The sequence below is a fragment of the Mus caroli genome, unplaced genomic scaffold, assembly GCF_978045245.1.
Source record: "Mus caroli unplaced genomic scaffold, Mus_caroli_1 scaffold_7, whole genome shotgun sequence".
Taxonomy (NCBI): domain Eukaryota; kingdom Metazoa; phylum Chordata; class Mammalia; order Rodentia; family Muridae; genus Mus; species Mus caroli.
In genome coordinates, this window is record NW_028227262.1 from 10,813,091 (window position 1) to 10,839,345 (window position 26,255).

Below are 26,255 nucleotides of genomic sequence, written 5' to 3' on the forward strand. Positions count from 1 at the left end.
TGGGGAGTGGGTCGGGGAGTGTGTGGAGGACTTTTGGGATAGCATTGGAAATGTACATGAAATAAATACGTAATTAAAAAAATGAAATACAGAGAAAAAAATAGAATAGTGTCTTAGCTTCTAATTACTAATGACCTTCCTGCCCACCCATAATGCAGTACGAGGGAAGTAGATTTCACTCTGCTCTACAGACCCCACTGCTAAGCCTTTAGTGTGCTTTGTAGCTGTGTAACTTTTGGAGAAGCAAGTTGTAGCTCAATGGTCATTACAGAAACAAACTCTGTACACCATTCCAAACAGTGGACTAGAACATTCATAGTAGCACTCTTATATTCTCACACATGAAACTAAGCCATTGTGTGTCAGTTGTTGAATGCACTAAAGATTAGTAATTGACCCTGAGAGTAAAAACACATGCACATGCATGCACACATATACCCACATGCACATGTACACGCACACACATGCATGCACACAAACATACATAAAACAACAACAAAAAACATAATTAATTCATAAATTAGTATATATTGTTTGAAATAATGCCCATAAATTACAGAATCAGGTGGAGTTCATTTGTGGTTCTAGGAATGGAATTACAGAGTACTCTTGGTAGGGAAAGAAGAGTGTCACTCAAGAGATAATGGACAGATTCCATCCCTGTTCAGGAAGCTGGTTACTAGAGTGAATTCAGATTGTGAAAACTCAGCACACTGGATGGCTGTGAACGATGCAGTTGTCTTTATGGATATTACCTTGAACGCTTTAAAAAGTCACCCAGGGATCTTGTTAAACATACAAACTTTAAGGCTGCATTTTCGGAGCCTCTGATTTAGAACATCTAAGAAGGTACTGGGATGGGAGGGAGTACTTTGAAAGGCAGGTGGTCTTGGCATACCGGAAAATATTGCTTTTGAGTGCTGTAAGGTAATGAAGCACTCGTTACAGAGTCTATTGAAGGACAGACAAGAATTAAAACCCAAAAAGGAGAAAAACCTACGGTTAGCAAAAGGCAAACATGGTGAAGCGAACTTCAACGATGTCTGGGAACTGGGGCACATTCATGAAAATAAACAGGTATGGTTTAGTAAACAACGTGAAAAGCTCTTTCTATTTTGGGATACCACCTTTGTAAAATGCTCCTGATAGTTCATGGAATAGGAACAGTGACATTGGTGGCAATGAAGCCAGCAGAAGACCCCAGGTGTTGCAAATGCATGGAGGTACAGCTCAGTGCACTAGAAATCTGAATTCTGTCCTATCCTGCTGTCTCCAGGATTAACTTAGTCATTTCAGTTGCAGTACCCTATACCTACTCCCATGTCCCCTTAGCTTGTAATATACAGGAACTTGCTCCAGGATGTCATGAATTCGGTATAACCAAGCTCTGGTGAGCACTGCTACAATAAGCTGCAAGCTGTTTCAGGGTGATTGTACTCTTCATGCCAACCTTAGAGCAGAGCTTGCAGAAAACGATGAACTCAAGCCAAGTGCATTCTCTGAACCTTACTGGGTGACTGACTAGATGGAAGGCTAAACAGGATTCAGCCTTATAGACTCCCAGGAGCAAACTGTTGAAATGTTTCCATAAACATTCTAACACAGCTAATAAATAAAGTATGCATATAGCTGACCACGAAACACTAAGAGCCATAATTTATTCTTGCAGAGAGGAGTGCGGCCTCTCTGATCACCAGGGAAGCTTTACAAAGCTTTTCTTATCCTGTCTCCTTTTCTGGCTTCTTCCCTGCTACTGTCTTCCTTACAGGATAGCCTGTCTTTTCTCTATAATAGATGTTGAATCCCTGATTCGCTAGTCTACAGCTTTTCTGATTTGTCTTTTGACCCATTCTAAAACTAATGGATTTGTGTTTGGCCCCTTTTAAATCTTCCCATATCTTCCCCAGAATCATGTGATTTCTCACCCCTTTTCCTGTCATTTTGATTTTTTAAAAAGTAAATCAATACCGTGCCTTAAAAAAGCCTTGGCACTCTTGTCAGTAAATATATTGCATTCAGTTACTCGTGCTCACTAAACGTCTTGTGATATAATATCAGAGCATTCTTTACTGCAGAAGGGGAAAGAGGAACTATTGTGAGCTCTGAGTCCAGGATTGATTTCTTTAAAGATATAATATATATATTTTATGTATTGCATCTAACCTTGTTATTTGTTGGGTTTCACAGAAAGCTGGTCTCTTATTTGTGTACTATCAGAATGATTTCTGCAGGGGTGAAATGCTGCATTTGTTTCTGTAGTTTATATGCTGGTAAATGCCAACTGAAGTCATTTAATCAAGTATGGTTCTTCATGTTTCCCATGCATATTCTAAAGCTTAGCCTCAGAGTCAGAATCCCTAAGTGGACACTAATGTATTTCAACCTCTCTCAGTTTGTATTTCCTTACGTACCAAATGGAAACATTAGTGATAAGGCCATTGTGTAATATTGGCAATCAAGGAGACCATGCATAGGAAAATGTAAACTGATAAGCAATGTGGAATTGCCTCTTGGTCCTACGGGACTGAAAGCAAAGTTTGAGTCTTTAAAAGGTCAGGTGATTTCCCCAGCTATTACTGTTTTTATTTTTATTTTTTGAAAGCCATCAGCACTCTCTGTACCACACTGGTATACAAGAAAAACACAAGCTCCCAAAGAAAGTCTGCAGTTCCATAGAAAAACAGCATCAAGTTCAACACATGTGCTCTGACCCCCACAGGCTCAACCCATCATCCAGCTTTCATTCCTGATGACTAGCAAGACCTTCTAAAATGAGTTGCCTGGTGTTAGATTTCTACCATACTTCACTTTTGCCATGTTTAGCCAGTGGCTTATGCATTCCGTTTCTGTGTTTACATATATTTAGGAACTGGGTCAGAATTCCCACCAATTATATCCATGGCATTTACCAATGCCAATGCCTAGATTCCCAGGCTCTCATTCCACAGCATGCGGAAGGACCAGGACTCCTCTTCTTGAGTCCTACTGTGAGGCTTGTGAGCTGCCAAGCATACATTTTAGTCAATGCACTTGTTGGCAGGCAAAACATCAAGCTCAATGATGCTCCTCACCCTTTAACCCTGGGCCACACTGAGCTCATCAGTCTTTAAGAGCTTCAGTCAGAGACAGATGATCACATTGCTCCTGAAGTCAGGAAAAACAGACACTAAAACCTCAGGAAAGGTCCCCAATAATGTGCTTCCTCTAACCAGGTTCTATCTCCTATAGGTTCCATGACCTTTTAAAACAGTGCCACCAAACAGGGACCAAGTATGCAAACATGGAAGCTTATGGGTCCAAGTTTCACCATCAAACTATAGCAAATTAAAATCAGCTAATGGCCCCAACCCCAGATGTGTGTATGTCTAGGATGTGTCTGTTCACCTTCCTCATTAATTTATTCTTTGACCATTTCATACATGTGTGCAGTGCATCTTGATCACATTCATCCCAGATAACCCTCTTGTATCTACCTGCTGCTCCCTGTAGACTCTTCCCTTCAGTAATTCTTCCTGTTACTTTCATGTTTACTTTTTAACCACACTAATCTTACTTTTTTCCCTCTTTCCCTGAATAGCACATTGGTCTCCAACAAGAAACATGTCTCCTCCTCCTCCCTTCCTGACAAATGTCCTCACACATTCAGTGCTTAATAACCCCATTTCTCAGCAGCCCACTCGTTCTGCAGCCCACTGCAATCTGGCCTCTTCCATCAACATCATCAACAAGCCTCTTGTCTTTATTAAAGCATGTTTTCCTGAAAATTTTATTATTATTATTGAATGAAAAAAATTTTTAAGAGTTATTTTTTTAAGAGTATAAAAACTTCCTTGGACCATCCATTTCTGAACATGGGGGTCTTATGAACAAAGCTGAGGGAAAGATTGAGGTTCCCGAAGGGAATAAGAACTCTACAGGAAGACCAAGAGAGTAAGCTAAGCTGGACCCTTGGGGGCTGCCAGAAACTAACCCACCAACCAAAAAGCAAGCATGTGTGGGATGTAGGCACCCCAGATATACATAGCAGGTGTGCAGCTCGGCCTTTATGTGGGTCCTCCAACAACTGAAGCCAGGGCTGTCCTGAATTTGTTGCCTGCCTGTGGATTCCATTCCCTTAACTGGGAAGCCTTGTCTAGCCTCAGAGGGAGAGGATACACGTAGTCCTGAAGTGACTTGATGTGCCAGGGTTAAGTGACACCCAGTGGAGGCTCCTGCTTCTCAGAGGAGAAGCAAAGGGAGGAATGGAGGAGAGGGGCTGCGATTGGGAGGTAAAGTGAATGAAATTAATGAAGAAAAATTGAAAAATATCATTAACATACATATGAAAACACCAGATAATAAATTAATACATTTTAAAAAATAAAAATAAAAACTGTTCTAATTTAACAACAACCAAAAGGTTAGAGTTGGGTCATCATGAGGTGACACTCAGGTGACACTCAGGTGACACTCAGGTGACACTCAGGCTCAAGCTCATCTATTGTCTTCAAACTCTCAGTGTCATTCTTGGGCAAAAGATAACATAGCCAAGAAGAAAGTGATGCTATGGTCTTCTTCCACAGCGGCGTGGTTCTGAAGAATTTCAATTCGAGAAACTAAAGCAAATCAAGAATATTGTTTCAAACACGTCAATTAAATACAGTAAAATTCAAAATGGTAGAAATTAAATTCTAGAAAATGATTGAGGACTATGGCTATAACAGGAAAGCTTCTTCCTAACATTTCTGAGATCAGAGAGTGTTGAGAAATTTGCTCTTACTTGCTCAGATTGGAATTTTTGGGATTCTACAAAAAAAAAAAAAAAGAAAGAAAGAAAAAAGAAAGCAAGATCCAAGCTCTGGCGCCAGGACTGGTGGCTTAGTGGCTAACAGTGGATATGCTGTTGCAAAGGCCCTAAGTTTGGGTTCTCTGCAGCCATACTGGGTGAATCATACTCCCTACAACTTCTGTTCCAGGGCATGGAACACTTCTGGCCTCAGTGGACACCTGAATTCATATATGAAAACACACACAGACCCACAGAAATATCCAATTTTAAAATTATGAAAATAAAAATTTAAATTAAAATTACAAACAGATAAAACAGCTCAGTGTGTAAATTCAATCCCTATCAAAATAGGGTAAGAAAGTAAACTCTTTAGCGAGGTTATTGTTTCTAAAGTGTGCTGTGCTGAATAAGGTCAGTCTGCTTCTTTGTAAAAGGGACCTGAAGAATTTGTCTATCATCTTACTTGTGGACAAAGAACAAGAAGTAACGAACTGTGAAAACCATGCTAAGCCATGCTGCACTGGGACTTTGAAATTCTCAGCCTCCTGGGCTGTGAGCAATACATCCTTGTTTACAGTTTACCCAGGGTGTGGTGTTTTGTTATAGCAGCCTGAATGGTCTGTGTCACTACTCATGACCTTCTTTCACCATTTTAAACATGTCTTAGTGGGAAAGTGTCCAACTATAAAATACAAAGGAAGCATTTTCTTTTTCTCTGTGTGTGTGTTGGGGGCAGTGTACTAATCTCCAAGCAAACTGAATAAAGTAGTGGCTAAATCTAGAGCATGCAGCAAGTTTTAGTCTTGGGGTGAAACAGAGTAAATAATGGAGGGAATGAATCCTCTGCCTGCCTTCCCTGCTCAATGTAGTGATATAATACAGCAGCAAAGTGACTGAGAGGAAAGGGACTTTCTCTGAAGCCATCCACATCCCAGAACTACGCCCATGTGACCTTAAAAATTATCACGCTTCTGGCTAGGGAGACAAAGTTAACAGCTCTGCTCTATCCTTGTAAAGTCCACAAAAGGCACAGCAACATATTCTATAATGGAACATTGGAATCTTGCCTCGCATTATGTAATGCTCATATTAAATAGATCCGTCTGGAATGCAGAATGACATTAGAGCAAGAAGTTTGGATTAATGATCAAGGGATCAAAATTCTAATCCAGAGCTTGGACTACCTTGGAGAGTGCCTCAGATCTCCCATTTCTCTTTGCCTCATTTTCCTCTCCTCTGAAACAGTAAATGGGCTGGACTAATTGATCTCCAAGCCCTCTTCAGCTCCAGTTCTGGTGTGGAATGAAATTGATAGGCAAATGGGCTCTTCACTAGGGTACTTACTTGCTATGCAGCACAATTACTTCCTTTTGATAGAAGGACATGCTCACTGCATTCATTTTTTTAGGAGCATAGTTGCTTTATATTTCCACAGTGTGCCTATAAAGCTATGTGATATTCTTTGAACAAACGTAATTAGGAATCACTCTTGCAAATGGTTCTCATCCAACCCTAGTAGGCAGTCTAGGAGTTGCAAATAGACTCTACGAAGAACAAACTTTATCACTTTGAAACTCTTAGAGTTGGGGCTGGTAGGATGACTAAGCAGGTAGAACTGTGTGCTGCCAGCACTCACAACCTGAGCATAATCACCAGGACCTCTACACTTGAACTATGGTATGGACAGACATGCACACACACACACACACACACACACACGCATATATGAATAAATAATTAAACACTTTCTTAAAAATAAAAAGGAAAAAAGGAAACATGATTAATTTTTGAAGCAAAAATGGCTACTTATTTATACAACACATTCAATATCTTATCAATTTGTTTGCTTATCCATGATGTCTTCACTACAGCTAAACTTTAATCTCATGAGTATTTTTAATTTTTTTGAAATAATGAGAAACTTTTCATAGCAAGTATTGACCATGAGAATGGAGAGATGGAACATCAGAAGAGAAGTTTTTCTTTCTTCACTGGGTGGATTAATGAAAACACAACAAGGCAGATTTTCTTATATGACTGTTTAAATAACTTGTTTTTATTATAAAATCTCAAAAAGTGATTCTATATATGGCTCAGAAAAGATCAGCATATTTCAAATAAATATATAATTCCTGTGGAGAATAGTAGAGTAAGACACTTTGATTATTAAATTCTTTCATGGCTTTTTAAAAAATTAGTTTTGTAACTCTATAAGAATTCATATTTAGAGTTAATATAAAAATTAGTGCTCTGAAGCATATAAGTTTGTGGTGTAATTTTCATGACTCTCTTTAAAGCACTTTCCTTTCTAATCTTATCACACACACATATGTAATATTTAATATATATTAAGAAAATTTGAATGTTCTCTTAGCAGAGCCATTGACTTTAATTTCATGAAAGAATATACAACTAATAGAGATTAATCAATGGAGCTGACATTGGTATACTGTTTCTAGTAACTTAGGGACAAGACCTTCAGTAGCCTGAACAGAGAGCTATTTTGGAAAGACTGGCAAACTTTATCCTCTACTCTGATATGTTAATTCAAAATTTACTATTTTGATACTCTATACAAGCAGGAGGAACATATGGTTTTCATTTTTTAAGGTGCTTAGCGACAATATTTTCCCATTCTGTTTCCATTTTAGGGTGCGATGCTCAGTCAGTCTTCTCAGCTTGTGAATCACTGGACTAGATGTAAATAAGCAACAGTCATGGCTTTCTGGAAGGTAAGGGAAAGCATTTCCAGGATGGAAGACACATCTTGCATGTGGGAAGCAACTGTCTGAGGCCGGGAGATCAAGACGAAATAACTGGCAAAGAGAAGAAGTTGGTTGAACTGTAGAGTTCATTTCCCTCTGCCTCTCTGATGGTGTGTGTGCTGCCTGCTAGGGGTCTACCACAGTCCAAGCTGGCTCCACCTCCGTGTCTTCCCAAGCTGTGATGGGCAATCCCCTCAATGGACAACCCATTCTTAAGCTGCTTCATGTACCCTTGAGCTTTACTATTCAGACGCTTTGTTCCCAGAATCATGACTCTGTGTCTTAATTATTTATAAATAAAGGTCTAGGCCATAAGCTTTGGCTTACTCCCTGATTAGCCTGCAACTTATATAACCCATATTTCCATGTCTATGTTTACCATGTGACTAGTTACCTCTCCTCAGTTTCATCTGTCTACTGCCTCAGAGTTGCAGTGGACAATTTCCCACCCTTCACTCACTCCCAGAGTTCCAATCTCTCTGACAGATGTCCCACCTTATATTTCCTGCCTCAGACAATAGGATGTCAGGGCATTTTTTAATTGACAAGTTGATGCTTCCACACAGTACAAAATGATTCCCCTGCAGCTTCTGGTCACGTATTTGGTCAAAGAAGTTAGGCCCTGAGACACCAGTGAAAGAAAGAATATCCATTCCTTCATGATAACATATGATATCACAGATTTCAGCCAATAACATGACTGAATGTGTCTCTTACATGAAATATAATCAATTTTGTAACTTCTGAGAAATTTAAGAAATATATTTACAAATATTAAAATCACCCAAGTTGCCTACTTTAATTTTACTTTAAAATTGCTTTTAATTAATTACCCTCCCCTCCCCCCATTGTATGTACCTATGGAGGACTGAGGACAGCTTGTGGGAGTTAGTTTTCTTCTTACACTTTGTGAATTCAGGGATCCAGGTGACACTCAAAAGTTCCACTCTCTGCTAAGCTATCCTGCAGAGTTGTCACATTTTCAGATCTCACTCATGGCTCCTCTCTTGTGATTCGTTTTCTGCTTTCATCCGTTATTAACCTATTAGTGGAGCATTGACACTCTGTCATCCTGTCCTCCCACAATAAGTCAAAATTATTTTAAATAGGATTTGTGTTTATTATTGTTTTGTAAGCGGATTTGTTAACACATTACACTTGAAATCTGGTCATGAAGAAAACAAAAAGTTGGCAGATTTTCTATTTGCATTTTAGCTTCATATTATTGTCAATCATGAGTCAACATTCCAGTATAGGGATCAAGTACTTGTCTAGAAATATTTATTTAGGAAAAAATGTAAAATACACACATATGCACATTACACATTCTATTGACTTCTCTTCTTCATTGAAAGTGGCTAAATCATGTCCTTTTCATGACGCCTAAAGACAAAACCTCAAAAGTTTATAGTGTGCAGCAGGGACTGGGAGAGATCACTCAGCCCTTGAGACTACCAGCTGCTTTTGCAGAGGTTTCAGGTTCAGTTTTAGCACCCACATGATCTCTCTCTCTCTCTCTCTCTCTCTCTCTCTCTCTCTCTCTCTCTCTCTCTCTCTCTCTCTAACAATTTTATTAGATATTTTCTTGATTTACAATTCAAATGCTATCCCAAAAGTCCCCTATACCCTCCCACCGCCCTGCTCACCAACCCACCCACTCCAGCTTTCTGGCCCTGGTATTCCCCTGTACAGGGGCATATAATTTTCACAAGACCAAGGCCCTCTCCTCCCAATGATGGCCGATTAGGCCATCCTCTCCTACGTATGCAGCTAGAGACAGGAGTTCCAGGGATACTGGTTACTTTATATTGATGTTCCTCCTATAGGGTTGCAGACCCCTTCAGTTCCTTGGGTACTTTCTCTAGCTCCTCCATTGGGGGGTCCTGTGTTCCATCCAGTAGATGACTGTGAACATCCACTTCTGTATTTGACAGGCACTGGCATAGCCTCACAAGAGACAGGTATATCAGGGTCATGTCAGCAAAATCTTGCTGGCATATATAATAGTGTCTGTGTTTGGTGGCTGATTATAGTATGGACCCCCGGGTGGGGTAGTCTCTGCATGGTCCATCCTTCTATCTCAGCTCCAGACTTTATCTTTGTATCTTCTTCCATGGGTATTTTGTTCCCAATTCTATGGAGGGACAAAGTATCCACACTCTTCTTAAGTTTCATGTGTTTTGCAAATTGCATCTTGGGTATTCTAAGTTTCTGGGCTAATATCCACTTATCAATGAGTGCATATCATGTGAGTTCTTTTGTGATTGGGCTACCTCACTCAGGATGATATCCTTCAGATCCATCCATTTGCATAAGAATTTCATAATTCATTGTTTTTAATAGCTGAATAATACTCCATTGTGTATATGTACCACATTTTCTGTATCCATTCCTCTGTTGAGGGACATCTGGGTTCTTTCTAGCTTCTGGCTATTATAAATAAGGCTGCTATGAACATAGTGGAACATGTGTTCTTATTACCAGTTGGAACATCTTCTGGACATGTTCCCAAGAGAGGTATTGCTGGATCCTCTGGTAGTACTATACCCAATTTTCTGAGGAACTGCCAGACTTATTTCCAGAGTGGTTGTACAAGTTTGCAATCCCACCAGCAATGGAAGAGTGTTTGCTCCACATGATCTCTTACAATGGTTTATAACTCCAGTTCCAGGGAAAATCCAGTGCCCTCCTCTGGGCTCCAAGGGCTTCTGCACATATGTACTGCACATAAATTTGCCAAGCTCATGCAAACGTAAATAAACTAAGAAAGTAAATATTTTCACTAAAATAAGTTTATATCTTTGTTGTGTTCTGTGCAATAGAGTTTGCCAGGAGAAATGTTTGTGATTATCTGACTGGAATAGGATCGCTTACAGGTAGAAGGTATCCTATGACCATTTAAAAGAAGTTCCTGTGTGATTTGTGCATGTGTTTGTGTCTATATAAACGTCTTATCTGAATTGTGTTAAACAAGAGCCACAAAAAGCTTCCTGTTTTACATATATATATATACATATATATTATACTTATATAACTTATTATATATGTTCCTATGTTAATATTAAGAAAATAAACAAACAATTATCTCTCTTTACTACTAAGAAATGTTTTATCTAGGAAAACACTATGTATCATAGAGAGGGCTTCAAATGCCAGTAGGTAGAAGAGTAAAAAGTACTGTAGAAAATATTACTAAATATTCCATGCAGATATTAATCTGCCTTTCAACCTCTATCAGCTTTCCCCTGAAGACCTCCCAGAACTGAAAGGCACGGATAGCTTTTGTCTGAGTTTGCGCAAGAGTACAGGTGGAGTCTGCTTTATTGGTCATAAGAGGGATGTATGGATTGTCAAAGATCTGGAGTCATAAGAGTTTTAACATAAAACTCTTAAATCTCTTTTGCTATGGCTTTTACCTGTGGCCAATTTGAAAACAAAACAAAACAAAACAAAACAAAACAAAACAAAACAAAACAAAACAATGTAAGCGTGTTAATAGAGCATCTTCCCACTTTGGAGGATGTGCATTGTTCTAAACATCAACACCTTTTGTCAGCCCTGCAAGTAGAAGTGGCTTCCTTTAACCATCCATATACTGATCGTGAAATAGAGTATAAATATATATATATATATATATATATATATATATATATATATATATATAGAGAGAGAGAGAGAGAGAGAGAGAGAGAGAGAGAGAGAGACAGAGAGAGACAGAGAGAGACAGAGAGAGAGACAGAGAGAGAGACAGAGAGAGAATCAGAGACATAGAGAGAGAGACAGAGACAGAGAGACAGAGAGAGAAGTATCTTGAGGACATTCAAAAGTCCTAAAATCCCTGAAAAGACAGCAAAGTATTGTGGATACTTTATACATTTCAATATTTCCAAAGCCTCATCGTTGCAGTATCAGAACACAATGAAATGAGTTAAGTGTTGTTTTTCTTTTATCCTCAATTTTTACCCTCAGTTTTCATACTTTTTAATTTTTGGATGGAAACACCACATTTAATCTCACCTCTCAAGAAAAACAACCTTCTACTAATAATACAGAAGTGATCCCTTTGCCATCAAATGCTTGTGAACTACAATAAGGCACATGCCCCTGCTCAGGAAGTCTTCCCTCCCCCATCTGTGAAGTTTCAAAGCAAGGCAGGAATTGTAATGCCTTCTTCTAGACTCTAATCAAGGTTACTTTAGAAGAAAAAAAAAACTTATAAGTTACAGACACGTATTACTGTTGAGGGAAAAGTAATTTGTTGTAATCATTTTTAATTATAGTTATTTTTAATTATCTTTGCTGTATGTGTAAACATTAAAAATACAAATAGCGTTGCTATCGCACAGATGGTTGGTGCCGTTACCCAGGCTGTCGGCACCATTTGAACACCACTGCCTCATTCTCCCTAATTGTAAGGAAAGGCAATAAAGTTGCTTCTTAGAAACTGGTTTCACGCTTGCACAAACGGGCTCAGGGAAAGAGAAAAAAGTCAGGAAGATTCTGCCATGCCTGGCACCTCACTGGGGCTGTTAAATTCCTGTTCATCTGAGATGTTCCCTGGGGAGCATGCTTCAGGGTCTCACAGTGGACAGGCTAGAGAAAGCTTTGTTCAATTTTACTCCAACTTAGTCAACTATCCAAGATCAGAAATGGTAATCACTTAAAAGGTCCCCTTTTCAAACTTGAAAAACACAAAACAGAAACAGTGATATAAACTGCACACATACAATCTCCTTAATATATTATTTTATTCAGGTCCACCTACAATAACTACAGCAATATAACTCAACACCCCATACGTGTTTTTACTCCTCATTATGGTCAACCTATAACTATAGAAAGCATCTATATTTTTTTTTTCTCACAGGGAACTTGAAAACTAGATTTTTTCTAACTTCTGGTCAATACTGGAAAGGGCTGTAACTCACTGTGAGACTCCTGTGACTTGACATTATGAGGGCAAGCATGACATCCTATATTCATGGCCACAGAGAAAGAAAGGAAAAAAGAAGGATAAACAGGAAGGAAGGAAGGAAGGAAGGAAGGAAGGAAGGAAGGAAGGAAGGAAGGAAGGAAGGAAGAAAAAAGAAAGGAAGAAAGAAAGAAAGAAAGAAAGAAAGGAAGGAAGGAAGGAAGGAAGGAAGGAAGGAAGGAAGGAAGAAAGAAAGAAAGAAAGAAAGAAAGAAAGAAAGAAAGAAAGAAAGAAAGAAAGAAAGAAAGAAAGAAAGAAAGAAGAGGAAGAGAGAAAAAGAGGGATGGAAGGAGGGAAGGAATGAGGTAACACATACTTGGAAAAATAACAAAACAAACAAAAAAGCAGAACAACAACAACAAAACAAAATCCAGGTAGGTCAGTTTGCATGACTTGGTGGGAAAAGGCACTGATAAAGTAAGATGAACTAAGTTGAATAACAGGAACCCATATTGTACAGGGAAAAAAAGTGACTCTTACAAGATCTCTGAACCCCGTATGGATTCCAAAACATACATACACACATGTGCACACACAGACACATGCACACACAGAAATGCAGAGACATATACATGTGCACACACTTACTAATATGCATAGACACAAACACAAACACCCACAAATACATAAACATAAGAAAATTATACCACTTCAGAGTTTTGATGATAAACTTTGGAAAACAAAGAGAATCCTTTATCTCCATGTATAATCACAACTACGAGAGCCCTTTTCAGGACAGTTCCAATCAGTGAAGTAGGAGTGGCTATTTCTACCATTCTGATTCCCTACCTATTATTCCAATGATCTGGCTGCACAAATTGGAGCTGATAGAAACACCCCTGCTGTCAATGATTTCATGTACTCTTTGTATTGCGTTGAGATAAAATCATCAGCATACTGTAGTACAAAGATGTGGGGCAGCTGAGGAGAGATTAGATTATAAGTTTACATGCCCTGTAAGTGGGATCATCACACAACAGTTGCCTGAAGAGCTTTGTGCATTTTTCCTTTGTTTGAGGACTATGTGAGAAAATGTCATTTGTGAACTAGCAAGGGCCCCATCACGGGACACAGAATGCCATTATCTTGATTGTGGACTTCCAAAATTCAGCACCTCAGGAGATAGATTTCTGACTTTTATAAGCTATGGAGTTCCTGGTATTTTGTCCCCAAAGCCCAATTCGGATAATCATTCATATGTGAAAGACACAAAAGCCCCAAAATAAGTTTTTAGGTTTCTTCTCATGGCAGATCAATGAGAGGGCATGGTTGGCCATTTACTCAAAGTTAACAAAGAAAACTATAACAAAAGTCATATTTTCTTTTTACAGTAATAATTGTCAATGATACAGCATTGACGATCATTGGATATGAAGGTTTAATTTCTTATTGAAGTATTACTGATGGTGCCAGATGGAAAGGCAAGGTTGTGTGTCTTTTTTAAGTTAGGGAAGACTGCTCCATGATTTCATGCCAGGTTTATATTTAATGATGAACCTGCCCTTATTAAACTTTCTTCCCTGGCTGAGAGTGTGGAATATTGTACAGTAATATCCGTGTTTCACTTGTAAGACAGCACAGCTTCAGCTACTCTGTTGAATGAGCTGGTAATCGCTATAGGAATGGTAATTTCTAGACTGTGTTTTTGCTATAAATGTGGACTTCCATTGTATGGGAAAGTAATTCAAAAATATGTCTTATAATTGAAGCAAAAGAAAATGTTTGAATGCAGCCTAAAAATAATAATTCTTGCATTTTTATTTAACTCCCCATTCCTTGGAGATCGTTAAAGACGAATTTACAATGTCCTTTTTTTTGTCTAGGCTAAGCTGTGGGGGTAATATGGTGAGTAGCAGTGTATTATATTTTCATCACAGCTCTGTGAAGCACTTCTTGCAAAAGATTTCATAATTGTCTTCATCTTCCTTTTTTGTCTTTAGAAAAGATCTGGGCTAGGAAGAGCCTGCTTTTTTAACCTTCTCCTCTACCTCTTAGCCACACATAGTGCTACTCCTGCAAAGCTGATCATTGGTGCTTGATTTAAAGGACCTCATCAGCCTCAACCTTTAACACTTTCATTCTTGCTAGATTTCTGAGCTGTAGGAAGAACAAGCCAGGGTACATGTCTTCCTTGGTCCTAAGGGTCCAAGATGGTCTTTGTTTCGTGCTCATTTATTTCTGAGTTTGTATTTTAACTCCTAGCCCCTTGTAGGTCAAGCTTGCTTGGAACTTTCTATACAGGTAAAGATGAGTTTCCAAACTATGTTTATGTATATATATATACATATATATATACATATATATATATATGGATGCAAATAAAAATGACCATCAATTTTAGTTGAGCTGTCTTCTAACTCTTTATAAAATTCATAATTTGTTTTGTACCTAAGTCTCCACAGTACTCTGTGGAATATTAGATGTTCCTTCCACTAGTTTGAAATAGTCTCTAGCCTCTCTCTCTCTTCCACAAATCCTTGCAGTTCTAATTCTCACTATGTACATCAGACTTATTCTCTCCAGGAAATTATCTGACAGAACAAACTAAAATGAGAAAAGAGTTAGTTATTGATTTCATAAGTTGATTGAAGCACTGGCCTAAAGTCAAGTGTCAAACCCACAGTTACGTCTACTCTCCATCTTTATTCTGCCTTACCTGGTTCCTTCTATCCAATTTCATCTCGCTTTCATCCATTCTAGGATACACAATTAAGTTATTTTCTCAGCTCAAATCTCGAACTTAATCTGAAGTCCCAGGGTAGGCAGTACAGGTTGCATAAGCTGCTATAGAAGACAACTGCATCATTCCAGATTCATCCACCAGTATCGAGTTGAAGGCTTCCGTTTCCATGCTTGTACATTCAAGATCACAAAATTACTGACTCTTCTCTATATATTCTGACTATGCTTCTATCACAAAGAGGAAAAGAAGGCTCTGTGGAGGTGGCTCAATGGTTAAAATTGTTTGCCTGCTTCTTTTCAGGGAAGTATGAATTCATTCCAAGCAACCACAAATGGAGGTTAAAACTGCCTGTAATTCCAGTTCCATCGAATCTGACTCAATCTTCTGGCCTCTGTGAATACCTGCACTTGCATGTGTACACAGATAATCATTAGTTGTAGGAAGGAAAGGAGGAAGGGAGGAAATAAAAAAAGAATAGATTTGGCAGTGCCAGCATCAGTAAAATAAAAGCCTTTCTGTAAATCCCCATGACTTCCCATCGTAGAGAATCTTGCCATGTGTACCCCAGCTGTTGGAGAGCTTGGAAAACAGATACCTCTGTTCCATTCATCGTTTCTGTGCATTCAATGAGGTTTCCCTTTTAACTAAAAGGAAACATTATAATATGTACATGACTAGTTTTGGCATATGTAGCTAAGAGCACCATGTCTGTTTTATTATCTAAAAGAAAGGACATTGATGCTGTTGAATATAGAGATGTCCCGATATCCTTGGAAATTTGAATGCTGACATTGGTTTTACTGTAATAAGATTCATGGTTACAGTTCAGAGATATTCTTGTTGCTCAGGAGAGACTTTAAACTTCAAAACAATGTTATGCTATGAAAGAAGACATAGATTGTTGCAAGCATGAAATAAGGCCTGGACTTTTGAAGTTAGGGAAAGTGCACGGTGCATGATACTGCCCCTGGAGTACAGGTGCCAGGAAATAGAACGTGGTCACTTGAATGAGGTCTATTACAAAGTCTCAGCATCTGAATTCTTGGTCCCCAGTTAGTGGCACTCTTTGGGTGGGTTTAGAAGCTGTGGTCTAGTGAATGGAGTATGTCAATTTGGGGAGACTTTAGGGATTAAAAACCCATGCTCTGTTTCCAGTGTGATCTCTCTGCTTCTTGTTGGTAGGTGGGTTGTGGTGTAGGCTCCCTTCTACTTCCCCATAAACCTGCTTCTGCTCTGCCACCATGGGCTGGACCCCTCTGGAAGCATAAGCCATATAAACACTTTCTTTTATGAGTTACCTTGATTGTGGTATTTTGTCAGGACAGTAAAATAAATACTGAATGAGTTACAAACATTAAGTCAAACCCTGAATATCATTTTCATAAAATTATAAAGCCAGTTCAGAGAGTTGCATTCCATGAGACAGCTATATGTAAGGAAACTGCTCTCTTCTGATTACCAGAGTTTATTGGGTCATTTTACTTCTCAAGTGAATGCTTAGAAGCTTGGGGAGCCATCAGTAGATGTTTTATCTCTTCTCCTACTCTTCTCATATCCACGGTTCAGAAGTTGAAGAGTAAAAGTGACCTAAAGCTATTGTTTGAAGAATAGCTGGAAGCTTATCAATATGCCTTGGTGCAGGGTAAGGATTATTAATTAGAAGTGTCTGTCCTGAGAAATCTGTTGGCTCCTATGAAGGATTTCCTGTTGGTGACATTTAGAACCATCACCACCAAGTGTGTGATAGTTTTCATCAAGTCTCTAGGATTTTAGAAATTTGCATTGCTATCAGGACTCCTTTTGCTGACTCATGTACATATGACCTTTGCTGGTTTTTTTTTTAAACATTTTTATTAGGTATTTTCCTCATTTACATTTCCAATGCTAGCCCAAAAGTCCCCCACATCTTCCCCCCATACTCCCCTACCCCCCCACTCCCCTACCCTCCCCCCACTCCCCTACCCCCCCCCCCACTCCCAGAAGCTGTTAGCTTCTGTAGTACACACTCTCATCTGTGCAGACTACTTTCAGTGGAGTCCCGGAACCAAGATGGCTCCTGCTGATCCTTGGCCTCTGCTGTTTAACCACATGGTATGTACTGTAGTCAGCCAAGTCTTCCTTTCAAATATGGGATAATAGTGAGCCTTGCTGTAAAAGTACTAGTCACATGCCCCACCACTTCCTCACATAATGTCTTATGTGGGGAGCCCTGAGATCACAGGAGAGATTACTACATGGTTCACAAGATTCACAGGCATATGTTCACTGCATCCTTTCCATGTTTGACCCTGAACCTCAGTATGAAAATACACTAGTGAAACTTATTGTGAGTCAAGAGGGCATCAGAAAACAAGATTTGGGGAACATGGCTATTTGGAGAGTCCTCAAAGAAATGGTAAAATGTGGCTACAGTGGGGGGTTCAAATGAAGACAGGATGATGAAAATGAGGAGGAAAAAGGGAAGGAAAGAAGGGAGGGAGGGAGGGGAGAAGAAAGGGGAGAAGGAAGGAAGGAAGAAAGGAAGGAAATGATAGGATTGGAGAAACGTGTTGAGCGATTTCTGTAAGGGGACATACTGAATAGAGACCATGGAATCAGCTGCCCACATTAACGACAATAAAGAGACATTATGATAAAAGCAGGAGTTAAAAGGAGAGACATGAGTAATCTCAGCTCAATTCAGAAAGAAACTGAGGGATGTGCGATGCTGGAAATGGCAAGAGATTAGATGAAACTGTGTTTCCAGAAGATTAATTTTATAAGCACTGGGAAGAGTGGATTGGCATGTAACGGGATTGCGAGAGTAGCTAGCCGCTTGTTGAAATAATCCATGTGTGACGTTATGAGAGACAGGGCAGAATGGGAACTGCTGAAATGGAAATAAGAAAAAGAGAGAAAGAGTTGTTAAGCAGCACACTGATTTTAGAGTGAGCCAGCTGAGGGGTGGGACTCACCTGTCAATACAGTGGATCAGCTGAGGGGGCGGGATCAGCCGACTGTCAGTCAAGCTTTAGCCATGCCCATTATACAGCTTGTCTCTCATTCTGTTTCTACAACAGAGCCTTAGCAAGTAGTGAACCCCACAACTAGAGTTCCCTCCATATCTAAATTTATCTCCCAACTGCGGTAATGTGTACTTTGGTTGATTAATGAAAATGATTATTTCCTACTTCTAAGTATTTCACAAGATAAATCAATGTCTTCACTCTGAAAATCTATCATACACTCTAGGTCTTCTTAAGAAAATACTTTGTGAAGTATTTGTACCATAGGCACCTTCACCTAAAATATCAAAGGTGTTATACTACTCTTAATCAAAGATATACATACTGATTATTAAAAATGTTGTCAACAATTAATACCTGGACTTGCCAACAATAGTATGCTTTCTAGATCTGGAGAAAATGACAAGCTGGTTACCCAGTTCATGCTTGCCACTCATCTGAAAGCTGAAGTTGATTCCATTTCCATTAGGTATGGCTGTGGCTAGATTCTTGCCAATGAATTTTTAGCAGTAATGATGAGTACCATTTTTAGACTGTGCCCACATAATTATCTACCCCTACATTTTTATACTGTGAATTTCATGGAAGCCATTCTATGCATGACTTCTTCCCTTTGTATTTTCAAGTGGCCTTCAGAAGCACATGTCAATGCTATCTGGACCTCAGTTGGAGTCCCTGGAGGACGACACAGACTCCTCCCATTACATCTTCAACTGTAATGTGAAGGAGGCCACGTTCCAGTTATGCTTAGACCACTGAAGAACTTAGGCCACATTTGTTAAAGCAGTTAGTCATACTAATGCCAGGGTATAAAGTCACTCTTTGAAAGTATTACTTGAAAAAAGTAGACTCATGGCAAAAATTCAGTTTGTAGAGATGACAGTAAAATCAGGTCAAGCATATTATAGTTAAAATTGGAAATGCTTTGTGCAAAATACGTATCTAAAGCTTGCAGTACCTTCTGGTGAGCACAGCCATGGAAGAGCTGCTCTCTTAGGTGAATTGAATATTTTAGGGGCTGACGAAAGAAGTTCACTTTGAGAACCAGAAAGCCATATTCTAAGCATAAAACTAGTGTTTGAAGCAGAGGTAAAGTCAGGTAAAGACTTTTAGAGAAGATAGCTAAGTAGGGGAAAGGGGAAAGGAATGAATTAGAGGCTTTAGGAATATTCAGACTACAGTGTATCATTAACACAGATAACAAGTAATGAGTTTTAGTCCCTTCTCTGTCACTATGAACAAAACATAGAACAGAATCAACTAAAGGAAGGGAATGTTTATTTTAGTTCCAGAGGATTTGAGTTCATGGTGGTTGGAGGAGGAAGGGTCAAGTTCATGGAGAAGCAGACTACGCCTATCCTGCCTGGTCAGAAAAATGAGTTAGGCTGAAACTAGGGGTTGGTGCATCCTTCAAAGGCCTACCCCTAGTGGTCTATTTCAATAATCTCTGCCTGGAACCTAAAGGTTCCACAACACTCACCCCCACTTTCTTCCTTCAAACTATGCTAACCAGCTGGAGGCTTGGTTTTCAAGGCACTGGGACGCAAACAACTCTTTAACTATTAGGGAAAAGGCACGGCAAGTCTGAAGTGTTGCTTGCTGCTTCTTTAGTCAAAGAGAAATGTGATTTGATTAAAAAAATAGACATTCTTAATGCTGAGCGAGGTATATCTTCAACTGGTACCTGTGTAGTACAGCCTTTGTTTGGAAATGTTCCAGAAAACAACAAGGCTTTAGACTACACACAGTGCTTTCAAAGGACTAGGATCAAGTTTAATATTCAAATAGACTTTCTTCTATAGAAAGATCTTTCACAGGCTAGAGAGATGGCTCAACAGTTAAGAGCAGTGACTGCTCTTTCAGAGGTCCTGAGTTCAATTCCCACCCACAACATGGTGGCTCTCAACCATCTGTCATGGGATAAGATGCCCTCTTCTACTGTGTTTGAAAATAGCTACAATGTACTCATATACATAAAATAAATAAATCTCTTTTTTTAAAGAAGATTTTCACACCTGGCAAATTGAAACCACATGAAATCTTGAGAATGAAAAGGTAAAGTCATCAATGAAAGATGGAGATATTGTCCCAGGTCATGAGAGAAGCCAGTGCTGGCAGTGAGGAGAACAACTGAAATAAAGTATAAACATTTACAAAAAACATAAAGAAGAGCTTTAGAATATTTTGATAAAGCCCATGATACCTTCAAGGAAACACTTCTCTCTCCCTGCCAACTCTTAGCATAGGATACACTTGAGAGTCTGCTATACAGTTTCATCAAAAGTTTTCCATTTTCCCATCATTTTGGTTCCTCATTCTTTTTTTTAATTAGCATTTACCTCTTATTTAATGTTATAATCACTCACTTATAAAGAATATGACTGAATATTAAGCTATCTTATTAGCTTTGGAAAAGTTTCATTCGATATGTTACTTTTCACACATCTGAACACACACACACACACACACACACACACACACACACATTCTTGAAACAGGACATCTGACCCTGCTTCCAGCTGATGGTAGCATTTGGTAGGATAGAGTCTACAGAGCTGGAGAGTTCTCAATGGTGCTGTGAATATGAGAGAGCCTGATCACTGACAAGCTTAGCCTGTTACCCAGGTCAAGATCCAAGGCTCTGAGCTGGCCCACCCCAAATCAGTATTATCTCTTAACACACGGGACACATGAAAAGGCCAGTACTGCTGTTGCAAAGCTGCAAAATCTTCATGACATAGGATAACAACAGGATAACCAGAAGGAGTCCCAAAGAGGATCTAATATTGATGGTGTCACAGAATCTAGAGTATTTGAACCAAATCGATTTGGTTCATTTGAACCAAATGAACATTTGCAAGTGAAGATGTATAATGTATAGACAGAGGGATATACCTTAAGACACACTGTGACATACTAAAGTTTCCACAATATGGTGTTTTTTTTTAAGCTTTGTTTTATTGTTGCTGTTGTTATTGTTTGTGTTTTAGTTTGGTGGGACTTTGCAAGGACAAAGGGTGACTATGAGGGAGTGGGGAGATGAACAAAACTGGGTTGTATGATGTGAAACTCACAAAGAATCAATAGAAAGTTTTAAAAATTGTTGTTAAATTAACTTAAATTCATCAATCATATATATATATATACAATATGTTATATAATTATATAAAAAGATATATTTATATAAATTTATATCATTGATGAATTCAAGTCAATGTATGCATGTTTATGTATGTATGTATATGTATGTATGTATGTATCTATCTATAAGCTGTGCTTCAAACTAAGATTAGGTTAATCCAGTTGTACCCCTTGCTGTTACATTAAATGTATATGACTTTTAGTAATATTAATATTTTCTGTTTCCTAACTAAATTTGAGATACAAATATTCCAATTGTATTCTTGAACAGATACCATTCTTCCTGACTTTGAAATATGCTCAGAGCAATGATGAAATTATGGGTGTGACAGACTTGTGCTTGATGTCTATGCTCTGCCATTCAACAAGAAAGTACCAGCCTGCTGCTTACAAGGTTCCTTCATTAAGGAACAGTGCTTGGTTAAGTGACACACCTTTCTGCATCAACAGCAGCAATTCCTTCCCTGGTAGTATGTAAAGGGAAACTGGGTGTTGATATACCATACTCTTCCTCCTTCCTTTAGGGACACATAGGTGACTTTCATATATTGTTCTTACCTAATCTTGGGCATGTGTAGAAATTCGTACTCCTAAAAGAACAGCTAGTTGGTAACTCAAGAACAGCTAGTAACTCAATACTGGCTATGAGTGCTGGAGTAAAAATAGTGTGTCTAATTATAGGATTGTGTGTTATTAGAAACACTTGTTAGTGTTAGAAACACTCTCACCCACTTTGAAATCAGCTTAAGCAGTGAAATATTAAAACTTTGATATACTATTAACCATCTTTTGTCGACTGTGAATGGCATAATTTTGAAGTTTTAATATTTTTAAAATTAATATAAATATTATTATGGATGGTATATACAGCTTTTTCACATTAGTTTATATGTGAACCCCTCTGAAATTAGGATACTATTAACATGGATTGTTTCTTAAATTTGTTGAGATATGTCTCAATTATTTCTTAAACATTCTCAAATATTTTCTTTAAAAAATTATTCTTCTTTTAGAACGTTTGGTTGATATCTTTGGGACCACTGCTGTTTTCTGACAGAAAATGGAGAAGGAAAGGGAAAGGAACGGGGAGAGAAAGAGGGGAAGTTGCAGTCAAGGTGTAGTATATGAGAAAATAAATAAATAAAAATATTAATTTTAATTATGTGTGTGTGTGTGTGTGTGTGTGTGTGTGTGTGTGCACGCGCCTAGAGTTACAGAAGAGTGTGAGCTCCCTGACCTGGGGGCTGGTAACCAAACCAAGTTCTCTGGAAGAGCAGGATACGCTCTTTACCACTGAGCCATCTCTCCATCCTTGTGTACTCCCAAAGGGAAACAACTTGCCCACACCTCAGTATTCTCATATATAAACTGGAATGCATCACTTCACGCAACATACCTTATCATGGGATCTACATGATATAGCTGTTAATAAATCTCCCTTTAAAAGCAAAATCCAGCCAAATATATTGAAAATTTGTTAAGGCATAAGATTTTCAGCAAGCTAAGTTCTCTTGGTTAGTAAGTAGAAAAGAGGATTTGAATTTATGGTGACATTTCTAGACAGTAAATCTCTCTCTCTCTCTCTCTCTCTCTCTCTCTCTCTCTCTCTCTCTCTCTCTCTCTCTCTCTCTCTCCCTCTCTCCATATATATATATATTCTTGTGTATAGCATTTATACATGCACATTTATGTGTTGGACAAAATCAGTGGACAACCTTTGTTGCAGATCCAATGAAACAGTGTCTCTTTGTCAGTGACTCGTGAGCTTTGAGTTGGTGATCCTATTGCTGTCTCACTTCTCTTAATAGAAGTAATGAGATTATAGATGTGGGATATGGCATCTGGCTTCTACACGGCCTCTAGAATTTTTAGCATGGGTTATTATGATTGTATAACAAGTCTTTTACCCTCTGAGCTAACTCTCCAGTCCTAGATTGTAAATTCTTACCTAAGATATTCTTCCTCACAGGGTCACATAAAGACTAAATGCAATGATTTATTTAAAGTATTTGGTATAGTTTGTTTGATGTGACACAATGCTTGTTTTGTGAGCAAGCATTTGTGCATATGGTATGGAAAATGTAATGTAGGGTTTTGCACATGCTAGGCAGGCTTTCTGTTACTAAACTACATCCCGGTTCCTAATTATGCCATCAATGCTGTCACATGGTGAGTTGATCAGAGTACTCTGTCCAAGTGCAAAGAGATTTTTATAAAGTAAAATCTAACTAGGCATACTGGCACATGACTACATGACTATACTCCCCATATTAGGGAATCAGAGAATGGACATTCATTTAAGTTTGAAGTCATAATGGATACACATGAGCTGAAACTACCCAGAAAGAACCAGTTTTTCAAATCAAAGAAAATTAACATTCAGATTCCAACTTTGGAGTTAGTTAGATTATAACTTTCTATTTCTCATGTTATACAAAATAAGCTTGTAAGTATTAATTTCCTTTACAGACAAATAAAATCAACAATTTTAATTGTGTATGATACTTATAAATGCACACGCCTCTTTACTAACTATTTGCTAACTTCTCTTACATTAGCATGCTATTTCAGATCCCAGAACTATACCAGAAGTTTTCTAGTAACCTAGATGCACACAGAATTATTTTTCTCTACTTCAGCAATAATGATGCTTTGTTTTTTACAATGGAGGTGGAATTCTCAAATTTGTAAGTTTTAGACTTGTTTAATATATAATAAATTATACAACTATTACAAATCTGGAAGAAACTTTCAAACTTTTCTAATCTGCTTCTTTCTCCTGTCCTGAAGATTTATTCTTAAAGCATTTACTTGTTACTATTTGTAATTATGTCTATACATATGTGGGCGTGTGCTCATGAGTACAGTTGGCTGTAGATGCCTGAAGAGGGAGTTCAAACTCCTAAGGCTGGGAGTTACAGGTGGTTATGAACCACCAGATGCTGCTGCTAATCTCAGGTTCTCTTAACTGCTGAGCCTTCTTCTCTCCAGCCTCCAACATTTGTTTGTTTTTAATTATGCATGTGTATATGACTATACATGGTAAGGCACATGATGATACTTACCTTGGAAGGGTAGATGCCAGAAGATGTTGCCAAATCCATAACCACGGGAGATGCCAGGAACTTACAGTGTCCTTTGGAGGAAGAATTTATTCTCTCAACCACTGAGGCATCGCCTCAGTTTCCTGATGTACTTTTTAATTCTAAAACCTTAAACTGTAAGACAAGGAAACTGTACAGTATATAATATTTATTAATTAATCCTAGTTACTGATTTCTTTTGCTTTCCATCTTAGTGCCCAAATAATTTCTGGTTTGCATTTGGCCATGTTGTCAATATCCTATATTCCTTGTCTGTTTAAGTTCCCAACCAAACTATCTGTATAGCTTTTATTTGATGTGAAAATTTCTACAATGATGACAACTGGCAACAGAACTGAGTTTGCCATTTACCAAATGGATGACAGAAAGCTTGTCTGGATATCTGGCTAGTACTGTGTTACTTTTACTGTGGTTGATTTAAACTGTTATTTTATATGAAAAAAATGTGCCACACCTCATTATCAACAATACCGACAGACTTCATTAAGCAGCAGACACAGCCCATGATACAGATTTCGAAAACTTAAAAAGCATACATTGTAAATATTTTTCTTTTATAATATTTTTAACTTCTGGAAATATTATGGACTTCAGTAATAAATATACAATTAGAAGCATTGGGGGTTGGAGACAGAGATGTTGCTCAATTGGTAGAGAGCTCGCTCATCCTGCATGGAGTCCTGAGTTCCATTCCATGGACCACAGAATCCAGGTGTAGACCAAGCTGACAAATCCAGCTATATGAGGTGGAGGCAGGAAGACCAGGCATTCAAGTTTATCTTGACTACATAGAAAATTCAAGTTTAACCTGGGCTACATGACTCCTTGTGTATAAAAAATGATGCAATTATTTAACCTTTCTCATTTTAGGTAGTATTGTCACCCAGTCATTATAAGGTCACCTAGGGAGTAAATGGATGTAAAACTTTATTTCAGTTCAGGGTCATTTCAATTGTGTGTGTGTGTGTGTGTGTGTATACACACAGACATATATACATTTACACACATACACACACATATATACATAATAAACAAATTGCAAGACTATTATGGTGACCACTGCTATTTCTAAGTGACCGCAGTAGCATAAAATGGCTCTGCACACGATAAAAACTCAAACTCAACGCCTGCAGGTTTGTGAAGCTAGTAACCAAGAAGTGTGGTCAGATAAAGATGCCAAAAGGCATTGCATCGGTAAAGAAGAAAGTGCAGAGCTCCTCGGCTGTCACTAACATACAGAGAACTTTGAAAATATTATTTAAGCCCTTTTGTATAACACTCACAAAGCAACCATTGAAAGAAAACCATTCCTTCAGAAAAGCCAGTAATAGATTCCTAATTGTCATGTTACTATTTCTTGCAAATCGAGAATCAAATTCAAGACTGTCTTTCTTCAAAAATCCATGTTTTAGCTCACTGTCCTTACTTATCCTGGTGGTTATTCATCATTTGAGCAGAAGAAATGTGGCAAAAGTTGGTTATTTGGCTAATTACAACACTTAAAACATGTTTAATGAAAGAGATGAGAGTAAAATCAAGTCACTCAAATCAAGTTGATCATCATTATTTTTTTTAATCTTGATGCATTGGCTTGCTACCTAATTGGCTAGTGGTTGGGACTGATTGGCAGGTGCGACAAAAACTCATTAAATCAACTCTTCTTTAAAAAGAAATGATTGCTATCTAAATATGGTATCAGGCTTAAGGATTCTCGTATGTGTTGTAATTGACTCAATCTCCAGGGATGTAAGCCAACTTTGCATTAAAAAGAGTCCACTAAAACCATGCATATATCCCATGATGGGAATTTTCAATCA